At 40.5% G+C, this 18,378-nt stretch overlaps 1 protein-coding gene and 1 long non-coding RNA gene across 4 annotated transcripts in view; both read right to left on the bottom strand.

Moving 5' to 3' along the window:
* LOC122671132 (DEAD-box ATP-dependent RNA helicase 50) overlaps positions 1 to 18,378 on the bottom strand; it is a 93,114-nt gene that overhangs the window by 37,488 nt on the left and 37,248 nt on the right. The window lies entirely within an intron of this gene.
* On the bottom strand, positions 3,062 to 18,064 carry LOC122671133. The gene is made up of 4 exons (XR_006334312.1): positions 18,054 to 18,064; positions 16,221 to 16,229; positions 4,860 to 4,864; positions 3,062 to 3,304 (listed from the first exon to the last, which is right to left on the bottom strand). It is a non-coding gene; the product is annotated as an uncharacterized LOC122671133 (long non-coding RNA).

Below are 18,378 nucleotides of genomic sequence, written 5' to 3'. Positions count from 1 at the left end.
TATTTCAGGTAAAACCATTTTCTCCAAAAATGTTTTTTTTGAAAGAAGCATGATGAAATTAATATATGTCAGACATCGAAGGCCGAGCTACAACCTCACGGTGTCGAAATTAATTCATCTCATTCACATCCATATGGCTAAAGGCAGCTGACTTGGGGGGGGGGGGAGCATATATCTTCTCCATCCATTCTTAGTTTTGAGTACAACTCCCACTCACAGAGGACGTAGTGGATCGTCTTTTGTGGATGACATCTTCTCCTATCCAACCCACCAGCCGTATCCGTACATGCTCCCAGAGGTGTCATATCACAGTGGATCAATGGGTAGTCGTGGTTCTTCACAGTTTGGTGACCCATATCCTAGGATAGGTTACCTTCAGCATGTTGTTGATGCAATTTACATGGCAACAGTGGATGACTACACTTGTTTCTTCTCCACGACTATGACGTGGCATTCATTTGTCCTACAGTCGGAGAAAAATGCATGTCGGCTCCATTGGACTATGAATAGGGTCGATCATGGACGGCGGAGTAATTATTATTAGAATATTTGTTAACATTTAAGTCACTTGATGACTACTTGACTTGTATTGGACTATTGGGGATATTGTCATATTGATATCATCTGGTTAAGTTGTTATTGACTTATTGGACTTAATATTATGACTTAAGTTATGAGTTATTCACTTTATGTTTCCAACTTCCAAGTTTACTTGTTTAAATTGCTTATTAATTATTAATTTATTATGTCCTCTAGTACTTAAAGTCTTAAACAATGTGTATGTGTAATTAATTAAGTTATTCATTAGGATTCGACCGTATATTGCCAATCAATGGTACAAATCCAAAACACCACTTTGGGTGACTATTTTTGCAATTTGAACATTTACATGTGTTTATATAGCCTAAAATAGGGTTTTCATGAAGTTTCAGGTCTTAACTTAGCCTAAAACCCACTGAAATGACCTACCGAAACATAATAGAAAAAATGCAATATTGCGACCGAAATATTCCGAAATTTTGGTCAGCCCGAAATACCGAAACGAAATGAGTTTTCGAACATTGGTCTACAGGCTTATGGTTTTGGTTCATCTAAAAGAACAAGGTAATGGGGCTTAGTTAAGATTGTTTAATTTCATTATTTTATTTTTTATTTCTTTACAATAAAAGTTGGAATCTCATATTAATTCTCAGCTTTTTTCAACGTCTTTGGATAGAATCTTGTCTGAATAGAACTCTTCTTCCTAACTTGGAAAAGAGTTTGGTTTGAAATAGAACTCTCCTACTATTTTACAGTTAGGAGTTCTATTCCATTTTATCCCTAGTTTATTTCATTATCTTTCAAGGGAATGTTTCCTATTGGCCATACGTTATCTTGTGGCCAGCATGCAACTACCCTATTAGTTCCAATATTAAGCTGTACAGGTTGAATAAAATTGGCTTTTGTCTTCTTCATATTCTGCGGGATTCAGAATATAGTTGTGGGATGCAACTAATCCTTGGTGTGATGCTGAGGTTGGCTGATGGGATGTCAGTCTAGTTCAAGGCAAGATGCATGGTCCATATCCATCTACCATTCAATCATTCTTCTAATCTATTCCAAGGTTCTAAAACTTGGGTTTCGACCAGCCAGAAACCGAGATATAGTCGAAACTGGTTGAAACCTGATCGAAACCTGTGATTTTTTCCCAGCCAACTCGAGCTGGTGGTTTCAAGGCCCAGAAATGCTTTTTTTGATCTGATTTGTTTATATAGCCTATTTTTGACATTCTAAACACAATGCATGAACTATTTTCACCCCAAAAAAAAAAAAAACTCGAAAAGGTACTTATGGTTTTGGACCCAAGTTTACTAGTGTATGCATAATGTACTGAGAATCATAGTTGTCAAGACAGAAATTTAAGTAAATGTTTTTGTATTTGTATTTCATTTACTTAAGATATTATTCATAAATAAGCAAATACCTCCTATTTGAATCCAATAAAATAGTTAAAAATCAAATTCCAAAAGGATAAAAAGTCAACCCCCCAGTTCAAGAACAAAAATTGGATTTTCGGCGGTAGGTGAAAATTTTAACTTTCTAGTTTTCCAACAAATCCAAGATTGCTTAAATCTGATTTATATTGAAGGAGTTATATTCCGGTCAAAGTTAATTTGGTGTGCGCGAATGCAATCAAAATGGCTCTGAATGAAAATAATGTTTTAGACATCAAAACAAATGAATATTATATCGCACTTTTGGTTTTTAGCAATGTTTTACCATATTAAGGTTTATAAAATTTATAGATTTGATAAAAAACCCAGCATTAGAAAGTTGAAAATTCCACCATCCGCCAAAAATCCAGTTTTTGTTCTTGAACTGGGGGGTTGACTTTTTATCCTTTTTGAATTTGATTTTTTAACTATTTTTATTGGATTCAAATAGGAGGTATTTGCTTATTTATGAATAATAACTTAAGTAAATGAAATACAAAAACATTTACTTAATTGATATTAGGCATAAACAAGTGTCTGCCTTGGTTTCTGGCCTGTTTTCTAACACAAATAACTGTCTGTACTTTTCAACCTAGGTTTCCTCAATTTTCGATGGGCATGAGTGTCAAAACTTGCAAAATATGGGTTGTTTTGGTCCCAGTGACTTTTTAAAATCCACCACATCTCGTCTTGGTTTCTTGCAAAACCGAGATATCTCGGTGGTTTCGACAGGTTTTGACCAAGTTCTCTTTCCATGATCTATTCACTATTGAGCAGTTCAATAATTTCTGAGTTTTCTTTCAAATTCCTGCGCATGCTATATAATTCTGGAAAATTCATTTTCTTGCTAATACTTCTGATATTTCAATCCTGACTTCAGATCTTAAGCCAGATTCTGTCTGGGCATATTCTGTCTTTAAAATCTGATTCTGACATCAGCTCATTAGAGTCTTATTACTACGGGGAATTAAGAGTTCTCAGATCTGTTTTCCTGACATCTGGTTACTATTTTTCTTTTATATTTCTGTTTGGCATCGTCACTCAGATTACTACTCTGATATTAATTTTGAGGTCTCCTACTGTTGTTTCTTAATCTGATTGCACTATATGCTGTTCTGAGATCAGTCCACACACAAATCGATTCTCAGTTCTAGAAAGTGCTATTTCAACTAGGTTTCTTCTATAACTCTGAATCTGACCGTTGGATTAGTTCCAGACTCTGATATTCTGTTCTCTTATTAGAATAGGATGTTCCATCAAATTCTGGAGTGCATCTGATAATCTGATTTCTGTTTACTGCTCATTCTTCAATTCTGGTCAATATCTAATCACTGCTATTCCAACTGATTTCCTGAACTAATCTCTTAGGCTTCTAGAAACCCATCAGGGGGGGGGGGGGTGTCAAGCTATTGATGATATCTCCATAGCTAAAATAGCTGTCCAATTGCATGATCCTAACAATCCAATTTGAGTAAAACATGAGCTCCAGAAAACAGCCCATGAATTAGATCATAGGATCACTCAATCATTTCTGCTCCAGCAATATTCGTGGTGGTAAGGAAAAATCAAGGTCCTGCTCTGGCTTGTTCACAAGCTTTGTCACATTTACAAATGAATTGTTACATGCAGCCCTTGCGTTCTGTTACCAAAACCAGAACTGAATTAAGACTTGAATGACCACAATCGATCATCCAGCCCCTTATTTATAATTACCTCAAATCATAGCCAAAGTATGAATCCCCCCCTAGTCCTATTCCTATTAGGAATTCCTACTCCAATTAGGAATCCCAAATAGAAATCGGATAGAGGGAAAAATACAGAAAAGAAATAAAAAGTAAACATAAATCAACTAACACAAAAGGACTAAATTACCCCTGTCGGGTAAAGTAGTCTATCTCAACACTCCCCCTCAAGTTGGAGCAAAGATGTCGATCATGCCCAACTTGACTAGATTGGAATGAAACAATTTCCCAGACAATCCCTTGGTGAAGATATCAGCAAGTTTATCAGCAGATGTCACAACGGGAATGCAAATCAGCCCATCTTCTAACTTCTCTTTGATGAAATGCCTATCCACCTCAACATGCTTGGTACGATCATGCTGTACTGGGTTGTGTGCGATGCTGATTGCAGCCTTGTTGTTGCAGTACAACATCATAGGAAGACGAATAGGAACACCAAGACCTTATAGCAAACCTTTAAGCCAGAGTAACTCACAAATACCTTGTGCCATAGCTCGAAACTCAGCTTCGGCACTAGAATGAGCAACTACATTTTGCTTCTTGCTACACCATGTGACAAGATTTTCACCTATAAAGGAGCAATACCCAGAAATAGACTTGCGATCTGCAGAACCAGCCCAATCAACATCAGTGTATGCTTCTATCCGTAGGTGACCATGTGTAGACAGAAGAATTTCTTTTCCAGGAGCTGACTTCAAATAGTGCAAGACACGAAAAACAACCTCCATATAAGAAGAGTAGGGATCATGCATAAACTGGCTCACAGTACTCACGGCAACAGCAATGTCAGGACGAGTGTGTGAGAGATAAATCAGCTTCCCTACAAGTCTTTGGTACCGGCCTTTATCAACAGGCTCACCCTCTTTCTCCTTGAGTCGAACAGTAGGGTCCATAGGAGTATCTGAAGGATGGCAGCCTAACAACCCGGTTTCAGCCAATAAGTCTAGGACATACTTCCTCTGGGAGAGAAAAATGCCTTTAGAAGATCTGGCCACTTCAATCCCAAGAAAGTATCGTAGTTTCCCTAGATCTTTAATCTCAAATTCTTGTCCAAGGAAGGTCTTTAACCATCTGATCTCAGCACCATCATTGCTAGTAACCACTATATCATCAACGTAGACTATAAGAATAGTGAGTTTTTCACCAGCCCTCTTTATAAAGAGTGTGTGATCAGCATTACTTTGCTTATAGCCCACAGAAATCATGGCCTTGTAGAACCGGCCAAACCATGCTCAAGGTAACTGCTTCAGCCCATAAAGTGCACGCTTCAGCCTACACACTTTTCCTTGGTTTATGTCACAAGAGAACCCTGGTGGAATGTCCATATACACCTCCTCATCCAGTGCTCCATTTAGGAAGGCATTTTTTACATCTAGCTGCTGCAAATCCCATCCAAGGTTGACTGCACAAGATAATAACACACAAACAGTATTTAACTTTGCAACAGGTGCAAAAGTTTCCTGGTAATCAATGCCGTATGTCTGAGTGAACCCCTTAGCCAAGAGTCGTGCCTTATACCTATCCACAGTACCATCCACCTTCTGTTTCACCACAAACACCCATTTACATCCAGCGGTTTTCTTCCCAGGTGGAAGAACCACAATCTCCCATGTGTTATTTTTCTTCAAGGCTTCCATTTCTTCCATCATAGCTGCCTTCTACTTTCCATCTGATAGAGTTTCCTGCCAATTGTTAGAAATACGAACAGAAGAAAGAGAGGAAACAAAAGCACGAAAGGATGGGGAAAGGGAGTCATAAGAAACAACATGAGATATGGGATGCTAAGTGCAAGTTCTAACACCTTTACGAAGAGCAATAGGTAATTCAGGAGAAAAAACATTACCAGGTAGAGAGGCAGGTTCTGGATCCGGGTTCGGCAATTGGATGGGTACTGGAGCAACAGTTGATTGAACCTGCTTATGTTTCCTTGCATAGATCTTTACAGTACTGTCATCAATCCTCCTCTAAAATTCACTAATAGTCCACTGGATAGGAGTCTGGACCGGGGTAGATTGCTCCCCCTGAATAGAGATAGTCTCCCCCTGTATAGGTACCTCTTCCCTTGACTCAGGGGGAGTACTAGGGGCAGGCCGAATTGGTTCAGACTCGTGGTAAACAGACTAAAGTGGAGGTGGAGAGTCAATAGTCAACACATTTTCACTAATACTCTCCCCTGAAGAGCTGGGGACACATAATATGGAACACTTTCATGAAAGACAACATCCATGCTGACAAAAGTCCTGCAGGATGGAGGGTAATAACATTTGTACCCCTTCTGTGTAGCAGAGTAACCCAAGAAAATGCAGCGGAGACTACGTGGTTCAAGTTTACCAGGGGACCTTGTATCCCTGGTATAACAAACGCAGCAAAATACCTTAGGTGGTACTATAAAGGAAGAAGAGCCAAGTAATAGCTCAATAGGGGCTTTGGAATGAAGAACCCGACTGGGCAGCCTATTAATTAAATAGGCTGCAGTAAGGACATCCCCCCAATATAGGGAAGGGACATTGCGAGCAAACATAAGAGCTCTAACCACCTCCAAGAGGTGGCGGTTTTTCCTCTCAACCACACCATTTTGGGCTGGAGTATCGACGCAGCTGGTCTGATGGAGGATTCTATGGGCAGCAAGGTATTTTTAGAACTGACCTTCCATATACTCTTTCCCATTGTCACTCCTCAAAATTTGAAGAGTGGCATTAAATTGGGTCTTAACCAACTGATGAAAGTGCTGAAAACGTGAAAAAACTTCATTTTTTGTGTGCATAAGGTAGACCTAAGTGAACCTAAAATAGCAATCAATAAAAGTGACATACCACCGATGTCCAGACAGGGAAACTTTCCTACTAGGACCCCACACATCAGTATGAACAACATGAAATAAGGAAGAGGATCTTTTATTAGAAATAGGATAATTTGAACGTGTCTGCTTAGCCAAGACACAAGGCTCACAAAAAAAATCTTCCTTATTATAGTCTTTAACTAATGCTGGAAATAAAGTTGATAAAATACCTAAAGGGGGATGGCCTAGCCTAGAGTGCCATTTGTGTAATTCAGAAGAGAAAGATGCCCAAGGTAAAGCCTGGGTAGGGGTAGGATCTCCATCAAGCAGGTACAATCCGCCATGTACTTTACCCGATCCAATTGTCTTCCCCGAGTCCAGTTCCTGAAAAACCCAGTGAGTGGGAAAAAAAGTCACTTTACAATTCAGGGATTTGGTGATACTGCTAATGAAAAGAAGGTTAGTTGTAAATTTGGGAATATGCAACACAGATGACAGTGTAAGAGAAGGAGAACAACAAATGGATCCTTTCCCTGAGATGGAGGAGAGGGACTCATCAGCAATTTTGACTTTATCCTTACCAGAAGCAGGAGAATATGTATTAAAAAGGCTGGAAGCACCTGTCATGTGATCAGTAGCACCGGAGTCTACGATCCATGGAGTGGAAACTATTGATGCATAATGACCAGCAAAGGAAATACCTGTACGGGCAAAGAAGGAACCTGAATTGGCAGCAGACGTAGTAGAGGTAGCGGATGTGTTCAACACACGCCGGAGAGCCTGGAGTCCTTCCTGGGAGAAACCGATGTCAGTAGTGGGAGTTGGAGCTACACTTCTAATGTGATTGACTTTGTTTTTAGACTTAGCACGACCACGTTTGGCCTCAAAATCAGCAGGCTTCCCATGTAATTTCCAACACTGAGCCTTAGTGTGATATGGTTTGTGACAATGCTCACACTTCACAGGCTCTTTGGTAGTAGCAGTAGTAGCAACACTGTCAGAAGAAGGAATAGGGTTGGAGCCAGCAGTCTGTAAGGCTGATCTCTCAACTTTGGGAGTGATCAACATGGCAGCCCTTCGTGTCTCTTCACTGTGAACATAAGAAAAAGTCTCCTATAAAGTGGGGAAAGGAACCCGACCAAGGACTTGTACCCGAATAGGATCATAATCATCATTAAGACCAACCAGGAAATCATAGACCCGAAACTAATCAACATAAGAGTGATAGGTAGTAATGTCACTAGTAGTAGTAGGTTGAAACCGAACATAATGGTCCAATGGCTGCCATAAACATTTGAGGGCAGCATAGTACTTAGTGACAGACATCTCTTTCTGAGTAGTATTTTGGAGTGTCTTCCTGATTTCATAAACCTGAGCACCACTACCTGATCGACCATAAGTTCCCTTAACGGCAGAGTCCATATCTGAGTAGCAGTGTCAAGGAGGAGATACTGACTAGAGAGGTCAGTGGTAATAGAATTCAAAACAAATGACATCACCATAGCATCGTTGGCAACCCATTTAGTACGGGCAGCACCCTCTTCAGTAGGCTGTTTGGTGGTGCCAGTAAGATGGCCAGTCAGTCCCCTACCAGCCACGATCAAGGACAATGATCTGGCCCAAATTAAATAATTTGTACCATCAAGTTTAATGGCAGCAGCATAGGGAAGAAAGTCATTCCTAGTCTAACCATCCTCCAGAAGTAGCAGTAGTCATCTCTGAGTCACCCATAATTCAGTCAAGCAGGAATCGATCCAATAATGAAGAAGAATTTGATCTTCAAAAAACTGCAGTAGATGAGGCTGATAAGCAGGTCGAGTTTAGCAATGTGATAGGGAAACAGTCCCTCAAAAAATCTCCCCAAGCACGTGGCCCAAAAACTGAAATCGATATAATGTCAAGGTTTTTTAAAAACCCTGACAGTTGAGATCGATAAGAGAAGAGAGGGGCTGGAACTTGAAGGTCTTCAAAATATGCTGATGTAGCCGTGATAGGTGTTGTCCAGAGGTCTTCCAGCAGTGCTCCAAGATGAACAATCAACCTCCCATTCGATAGGGTTGATTTTCCAAAAAAACCAAGAGCAGTCCAAAATCGCAGGTAGATGAAGGCAGCAACTATCGAACAGAATTTAGGGTATAAAAGTTAAGGTGAGATCAAGGTTTAATATTTCGCGATATATCGGTATCTCGGGCCTACCAAGATATCCAAAATATCGCGAAATATGCCCGAAATATTGCATTTTTTCTGCAATATTTCGGGGGTCCATCTCGGGGGGTATTTGGCCATATCTAGGCCTGAAACTTCATGGGCACCCTTATTTAAGCTAAATAAACACATTTAAACCATAAAATTGCAAAAACATGAATTCAAATTGGTATTTTGGGCTTGCACCCTTGATTGACATACGGTCGCCAACCCTAATGTATAAATAGTTAAATACACATTGATTAGGCAGTTAAAGACATAAAAGAAATGTAAACAAACTAATTAAAAGTTAAAACTCAAAAGACATAATTCATAAATCATATTCTCATAAACTCCATAATAGATTAATAGTCAATAACTCAAAAGTCGAAACTCAATAGCTCAAATGCTTAAAGCCTTAAAGGCAATACACAAAGTGTTAAAGTCACAAATCACAAGTTCACAATTCAATGAAATCACAACTTACAACTTACAAGTGCTAATAATAGTTGCTATGCCTCCCTGGATCAATCCCACTCATGCCCTGCTAGAGTCGAAGTCCATTGTTCTCTGTTTGAAGGACATATGTGGACCACAGTATAGAATCGGAGAAGAAACGATTGTAGTCATCCACAAGTGTCATGTAAATGGAGTCATCAACATACTGTAGGTAACCTATCCTAGGATATATGCTAGGGTCACCAATCGATCCAGTCTGTGAAGAAGATGATCCAATGTGATATGATGTCGGCGCCGGCGGAAGAGGCGTTGGCACTGGCTGCATGTATGGCTAGTGAGGTTGGAAGCTAGGCCCGCTAGGGTATGCAAAGATGTCATCTACAAAAGATGATCCAGTATGTCCCTGGGACTGGGACTGGGACTGGTAGTCATAGTCCCCTACCCCACTAAACTGCCCATATGATCCATATCTATATCCACCGTAAGGTTGTGATGCACTATAATCCGATGACAATGGAGTGGTATGTGCGTCAAAAGATGGGGCAACCCAATGCCCAGTCGGTCCTCCCTCCCGATCACCCATACTCAAACCGCCAACAGAGCTAGATAGCCCATCAATGTCCATGTAATCAAATTGCAACTGTGTTTTTCGACCCCTACGCTTCTTGTTGTATGGTTGTAGGGGGCGTCCTGAGGGTGGGGGTGCGGGGGCACGCGCTCCGTGGTCCGTATCTTGTGTAGCATGATCAAATTGTCTCTCCAGTGAATCGGACTGGCTCTACAGGCGCCGTATCCTGGCCTACCACATAACGCTCTCACATGCCGTCAAAATCTTCACCACCACCACCATCACCACCATCACCACCATCACCATCACCATCACCATCACCATCACCATCACCACCACCAGCATCACCATCACCACCATCATCATCATTTGAGGACCTAGACCAGCCTTCATCATCAGCAACATTGCCACCAGTGGGCTGGAATGGTATGGGTGAGGCTTCCCGTGCATGTATCTGACCCTCGTCAGCCATATAATCATCCACATCAGCACCAATCTCGGAAGCTATCACGGGGTCGGGCCTACCTTCCTCCTGATCCAACACTGGCTCACCTCTATCCCTCACCCAATCCACAATAGGGTCCTCATCGTCTGAGTCAACTTGAAAGATGTCAGCGAGATCAATAGTGCCCCTCTGTCCCTCATTACTCATGCGTATGTGTTGCAATTTCAGCCTTAAGTTGTAGTACACATACACCATGTCAGATAAACATTGAGACCCCAATCTGTTGCGCCTCTTGGAGTGGATGAGTGCAAAGGTACTCCAGTTCCTCTCACAGCCAAATGTGGAACATGTTTGGGCAAGGACTTTGATTGGTATTCTTCTTAAGTTCTCAACCGATTCCCCATACAACACCCACCATTCAGCTGCATTACAAGTTTACAACAAAAAAGACATGTGTCAAATGTTGTTTCAACTTTCAAGTTTCAACTTTCAAATTTCAATACATATGCAATTTAAAACTTAAAAGAATTACCAGCATCACCGCGTGCTCTGCCTTCTATCGCAACATCAGTTTCAAAACTTCCCAATGCATCCCTAAATATCTTGATCTACACCCATATGGAAAATTAGTAAGTACTTCTTCACTATTTGTTTGAAAGCATCAATAAGTTGAGTTTCCAAATGAATTGTAAGACTCACCTCAATGTTGCAAATTGCTTGTAGTGCACCATCTGGCTCCAACTTCTTCACTACTTGTTTCACAGCATCAATAAGTTGAGTTTCCAACCCAAGCCTATTGTTATATTGATACTTAGGGTTCAAGTAGTATGCTGAAATTTGACATATAGAATAGAGATATTGTCAAATGTATAGGTAATTAGTAAATAATAATACTATGAATTAGTTACATAAAACAAATTTACTCACCAGCCTGATGCAGTGGATGCAAAAGTTGATTCTCCCAGCGAGCATTGATGATATCCAAGAAGTGTTTGCTACTGCAAGGAGCCACACTGTAGACACTACCTATCATCAAGTCCATTGCAGCATATAGGACTGGCATAGTTGGGCCCTTGAGAGCGGAGTCAGCAATATGTAGAACTTTAACTACTGGCTCCAAAACTTTCACCACTTTGCTTAGTTTTGACCAGAAGTCCTCAGATGACATGGTTACTTGTGCTTCCCTCCCAGTTGCAGTCTTGGAACCCTTCCACCCAAACCACTCCTCAGAAGCAAACATACTTCTCAGCCCGGCCTTCTTTGTCTCAATGCTTTTTAGGGCAATGTAGTTGGTGGCAAATCTTGTGATGCCAGGCCTAACCAAGTCACCCCCACATTTTTCCCTCAGTAGATTGAGTACATAGGAGTGGTTGTATACAAAGTTGGTGACTTGTCTTGCACTTTCAACCACAGTCTTCACTAACTTTAACTTTCCCATATCCTTTAGCATTAAGTCAATGCAATGGGTTGCACAAGGAGTTCAAAAGAGCCGATACTTACTGTTGTTCATCATATTCTCACCGGCCAACTTGAAGTTGCTTCCATTGTCCGTTACAATCTGGACAACATTCTCAATGCCCATATCTTTTTCTACTACTTCCTTTAACAATCTGTAAATGTATTTCCCATCCTTTATCTCTTTGGATGCATCCAAAGATTTGAGGAACACTGTCCTCCATCACAATAAACCATGAAATTGATGATGGACTTTCTTGTAGGCCCAGTCCATCCATCTGCCATTATAGTCACCCCATATGTCTCCCACATACTCCTCATCTCCCTAATGTACTCATCAATCTCAGACTTTTGTTGAGGTAGATAAACATTCATTACCTCATATGGGGTGGGGCCCTTGAATCTTGGGCCAGCCTCTGCAATGGTATCTATCATGGTATCATAATGGGGGCCTTGTGCAGTGTTTGCTAGGATGGTATGGTATAGCATCCACTTAGCTATTGATTATTTAACCAATCTGTTCATCCCCTTCCATGCTCCTTTGATTCTTAGTTGACTGCTTTCTTTCTTTTTATGCAATTTAGGATCTGATGCTGATGGTGGTACTGGTACTGGTAGAGGTGTTGGGGCTGCCCTCACACTTTGTGATCTTCTAAAAGGATTGAAAGATCTAGAACCTCCAAAACTGCAAGCTCCTCCACTACCCCCTACTCTCTGTCTCTGCTGATCATCTTGAAAACTTACTCTACTCCTTGAAACAGTCCGCCTAAAATCCCTAGCCTCCTCTGCTGTTTGTATGTCATCAGGTACTGCAATGTCCTCATCATCATCAAAGGAGTCATCATGGTATCGGCTTCCTCCTCCCATTGAACTCCTCACTGTATCCTCAAATTGTTCTCTTATCCTTTGCTTGTCAGCCTTCCTCTTCTTCCCCTCAAACTGTCACCAATTTCTCTAGCTACTTGAGTAGGCACCATATGACAACCTACAACATCTTTAGATCCTTCAATCAGATGTTGTTTAAGTCTACTGGACCTACCTCCCAAAAATTGCATGTGACAATAGTTACATTGGGATTTTCTCTTATCCCCATCAATGGGAGTGCCATGTAACCATGCAATGCCACCCCTATGCTGACTGGCTGGTCTCTCTTGTTCCCTCTGTACTCTTTGCTCCCTCTACCCCCTCTGTTGACTACTTTCCCCCACCTTCTACTTACCCTTCGCACGTTGTCTATCACGATTCGCAATAATAATACTTGTTTACTGCAATGTAAGTAACACAAATAATTAAAAAACTTAAAGTAGATGCACTTCAATTGACACTTTTAGAATACTAATACACTTGTATAGTTATTTAATATTTTTCCCCTAACCCTTATATTTTTCACATAATTAAAAACAATTTTTTATATATAATGTTAATATAAATATTGACCTAACACAACAAAACCGAAAATTAGTAAACATAATATATATGTAATGCATTTCAAAACATGTAGAAATTACTTTCATATTTTTTCATTATTTTTCAAACTTAAAACTCATATTTTTTCCTTATTTATTTCTTTTTTATTTTATTTTTTATATATTTTCCTTAATTTTCAAAAATTAAAATAATTATTTATGGGCAGAAAAATAAATTCGACACCGTGAAGCCATAGATCGGCCATTGGTGTCTAACATATATTTAATTCATTCCCATCTAAGTCATATTACCCCTAATTATTTCCTATTTTAGTTGTAGGAAAATCAATTTTTAAAACCAGAAAAAAAAAAAAAAAAAAATACATATGGAAAAAAAATTTCGACACCGTAAGGCTGTAGATCGGTCTCCGGTGTCTAACATATATTAATATCATCACCATCCAACAACATTTGCACATAGTATTTTCAAAAAAATTGGTTTTAGAGATATAGGATTTACCTTAAATAGTGAAAAAAGGCTTCGAGGATGAGCTTAGATGAGCCTCTGACGTGTTCCCGGCAACAAGAAGCTTGAACAATGCTTGGATGATGCTTGGAAGGGAGGAAGAAGAGCAAAAAATGAGGAAGAAAGGCTTAAAATGAGCTCTGGAATGAGTTTCAGCAAGTCTCGGTCGATATATCGATTGAGACTTGCGAATTTTGGAATATATCCATGGGCTCACGTGACTTTTTTAGCCAAAACAGTGTATTTCGGCGATATTTCACGAGATTTCAACCGAAATCTTGTCTTTTTTCATTTCGACTTATCATTTCGTCTCGGTAAGCTCGAAATCCACGAAATATCACGATATATCGCCGATATTTCGTGAGATTTTGAACCATGGGTGAGATGGAGGATAGCAACTAGATCATAATGTGATCACCTCATTAGTGCTGCCCTTGAAGGATGGAAGAGATCAAGGAAGGGAGAAGAAGAAAGAGAAGAGAAATCGATGGAGAAGGGTAGTGGAGAAGATCGATGGAGGGGGAAGGTCTTGGAAAAACCATAGATCAGAGAAGAAGGCTTTGATACCATGTTACCAAAACCAGAACTGAATTAAGACTTGAATGACCACAATCGATCATCTAGCCCCTTATTTATAATTACCTCAAATCATAGCCGAAGTATGAATCCCCCCTAGTCCTATTCCTATTAGGAATTCCGACTCCAATTAGGAATCCCAAATAGAAATCGGATAGAGGGAAAAATACAGAAAAGAAATAAAAAGTAAACATAAATCAACTAACACAAAAGGACTAAATTACCCCTATCGGGTAAAGTAGTCAATCTCAACATGTTCTAGTGCAACTACTATCATACAAAGTCCAAGTAACTGACAAGCAGGTAGCAGGAATCATGGTTCAAGATTTTGCGAAATATCGCCGATATATCGGGATATTTCGGAAATCTCAACAGTAACGAGACGAAATGGAAAAAGTTCATATTTTGGTGATATTTCGGCTATATTTCATTATATTTTTTGTGTCTTGCACTCTTGTGAGTTGTGAACTTGTGACTTTGTGTATTGACTATTGAGTATGAGTATTGACTATTGAGTATTGAACTATTGACTATTATGGAGTTTATGAGCTATGAGTTATGACTTAAGAGTTATTTTTGTTTCATTACTCTGTTTAAATTTCTTACCATGTCTTTTAGTACCTAATCAATGTGTATTTAACTATTTATACATCAAGGTCAGCGACCGTATACTGCCAATCAAGGGTGCTAACCCAAAACACTGCTTTGAGTTCATTTTTTTTGCAATATGAAGGTTTAAATGTGTTTATTTAGCTTAAATAAGGGTGTACATGAAGTATTAGGCCTTAATATGGCCAAAAACCCACCGAGATGGAGTGCCGAAATATGGCAGAAAAAATACCATATTTCGGCCATCTCGATCAGCCCGAGATACCGAGATATCGTGAGATTTTAAACTATGGTAGGAATGTGACTTAGGGCATCTTTGGTATAATTTTTATTTTTGATTTTTGCCTCAAAAAACGTTTTTGGTTGCGTTTGGTATCGTTTATGGAGCCTGTTTCTATTTTAAAAAGGTTGAAAAAAATAAAAAACCAAAAAAAGGTTGAAAGCCATTTATGATTTTTCAAAGAAAACGGTTTTTCGCTATTTGTGCGCTGAACTTAAGAATTTAAAAATGCATGTGTTTGCAACGGCTCTATGGTGAGGTTAAATTTGTAAAATGCCAACATAAACGTTAACTTGTCCTTTGTCTCATCATCTTTCTTCTCCCTTCCCTTCGATTTCCCAACATCCCATGTCTCTACCTGAATAGCATCACCACCTGCTCCCATGTTTCCGAAACCCTAATTCAAATGCCCATATCTCAAAAACCCACAGAACAAAACTCTTTTGGTCTTCACTGCAGCCCCGATATCTCGAAGCCAAAAACAAAATAGAGGAACGCATCAACACAACAGAGAAACTGTGGAGAGAATAACTAGTTGATTAATGCTTAAGTGATTAATCCTATCACTTAGCCCTTTATTTATAGTAATAGAATCAAAGAGTACAACTCCTAATCAAAGTAGGAGTGCTAATAACAGAAATAGAAACAACTAGGAATGCACACTCCTAGTCAAACTAGGAGTGCTCCCCTTGTCTATTCTAATAGAGATCGACAAGGGGAAAAATACAGAAATAAAAGGCAAATTACAGAATAATAAAAACAGAAAATAAAGAGGGAGAAAGTGGGAGATAAAGTGGGAAAAAAGGACCAGAATACCCCTACGGTATTCTGGCCCATATATTCTAACACTCCCCCTCAAGTTGGTGCAAAGATGTCGCACATGCACAACTTGGCTAGAAAAGGACGAAACACTTTGCCACTCAGGCCCTTTGTGAACACATCAGCCAGTTGATCATTAGACTTCACATAGGGAACACAGATTAGTCCAACTTCAAGTTTCTCCTTGATGAAATGTCGGTCTACCTCCACATGTTTTGTACGATCATGTTGGACAGGATTATGAGCGATGCTTATGACAACCTTATTGTCACAATATAACATCATTGGAAGTTGGACAGCAACCCCAATATCTTGCAACAACCCTTTAAGCCACAACAATTCACAGATGCCATGCGCTATCGCAATGAATTCAGCCTCAGCACTGGACCTAGCTACCACATTCTGTTTCTTACTACGCCAGGTGACGAGGTTACCTCCTACAAAAGAGCAATATCCAGAGATGGACTTTTGATCACATGAACCAGCCCAATCTGCATCAGTGTATGCTTCAACCTTCAAATGACCATTGGAAGATAAAAGAATTCCTTGTCCCAGAGCAGACTTCAAGTATCGTAAGATGCGAAGAACCACCTCCATATGAGAAGAATTAGGGTCATGCATAAACTGGCTGACCATACTAACTGCAATGGCAAGTGTGAGATAGGTAGATAAGTTTGCCGACCAACCGCTGATAACGACCTTTGTCAACTGGTATGCCTTCTTTCTCCTTGAGTCTTGTCGTAGCTTCTATGGGAGTGTCTGAAGGATGACACCCTAGCAGCCCAGTTTCAGATAGTAGATCCAGGACATACTTTCTCTGAGACAGAAATATGCCCTTTGAAAAGCGAGCAACCTCTATCCCTAGAAAATATTTTAGAGTCCCCAGATCCTTAATTTCAAACTCACGGCCAAAAAACAGCTTCAACCTTTTTATCTCATCACCATCATTGCCGGTCACTACAATATCATCAACATAAACTATGAGGAGAGTAACCCTATCACCCATACGTTTGATGAACAAGGTATGATCAGCATTGCTTTGCTAGTAGCCCACTGAAAGCATAGCCCTGTGAAATCTACCGAACCAAGCTCTTGGTGACTGCTTCAAGCCATAGAGTGCACGCTTCAGTTGACAAACCTTATCCTTGGTAGCAGGACTTGAAAAACCTGGAGGAATGTCCATATATACCTCTTCTCTTAATTCACCATGGAGGAAGGCATTCTTCACATCCAACTGCTGAAGATCCCATCCAAGGTTCACAGCACAGGATAGCAATACCCTGACAGTATTGAGTTTTGCTACTAGTGCGAAAGTCTCCTGGTAGTCAATGCCATATGTCTGAGTGAAGCCTTTAGCAACTAGACGTGCCTTGTACCGATCCACTGTACCATCTGCCTTCTGTTTGACCACAAACACCCATTTACAACCCACTGGTTTTTTCCCTGGAGGAAGAGCTATAAGATCCCAAGTATTGTTTTTGTTCAATGCTCTCATTTCTTCCAACATTGTTGCCTTCCACTTCCCATCTGTAGATGCTTCCTGCCAATTTTTAGGAATGGAAAAAGAAGAAAGGGAGGAAACAAAAGTACAAAAAGAAGGAGAAAGAGAACTATAAGAAACAAAACGGGAAATAGGATGTAAAGTGCAAGTCCTGGTACCTTTGCGATGTGCGATGGGTAGATCAGAAGAGGAGGGCTCACCAGGAGGAGGATCTCGATCCCGAGGCGGCAACCGGATGGGTATCGGTCTTTGCGCAGCAGATTCTCGCCTTCTGTTAGAACATCTCCAGTTATAAGTGAGAATGGTGGAATTGTCAATGGTCCTCTGAAAGTTACGAATGGTCCTCTGTACTGGAGTCAGCTCCCCCTGAGTAGGAACATTACCACCACCTATTTCCAAGGTCTCCCCTTGTATTGGAATCCCCCCAGGTGAAGGGACAGCAGCCTCGGGAGGCTGGGCAGTAGCCATGGGAGGCTGTACAGCAGCCTCGGGAGGCTGGGCAGCAGCCATGGGAGGCTGGACAGCAGCCTCGGGAGGCTGGACAGCAGTTATGGGAGGCTGGTTGGTGGCTATAGGTGATGCTGGGAAGGGAAACCCAAGAGGATGAACCACATCTTCACTAGAGTACTCCCCCTGAAGAGGCGGGGAAGAATAATAGGAAAGGGTTTCATGGAAAACCACATCCATACTGACCATAGTACGGCGGGTAGGAGGGTGGTAACACTTGTAACCTTTCTGGGTTGGAGAATAACCCAAAAAAATACACCTCAACCCCCAGGGTTCAAGTTTGCCAGGGTAATGAGTATCCCTAGCATAACAGACACAACCAAAGACCTTGGGAGGGACCACAAAAGAGGGATCACCAAGTAAAAGGTCAGCGGGGCTACGGGAATCTAGAACCCGTGAAGGTAACCTATTAATAAGGTAAGCTGCAGTGAGAACAGCATCACCCCAATATTGGGATGGAACATGGAGAGCAAACATTAAAGCTCTGGCCACTTCCAACAAGTGGCGATTCTTTCTTTCAACCACACCGTTTTGGGCTGGGGTATCAAC

The sequence above is a fragment of the Telopea speciosissima genome, chromosome 8, assembly GCF_018873765.1.
Source record: "Telopea speciosissima isolate NSW1024214 ecotype Mountain lineage chromosome 8, Tspe_v1, whole genome shotgun sequence".
NCBI lineage: Eukaryota > Viridiplantae > Streptophyta > Magnoliopsida > Proteales > Proteaceae > Telopea > Telopea speciosissima.
Note: the sequence above shows the minus strand (reverse complement) of the source record. Positions and strands in the feature narration are given on the sequence as shown.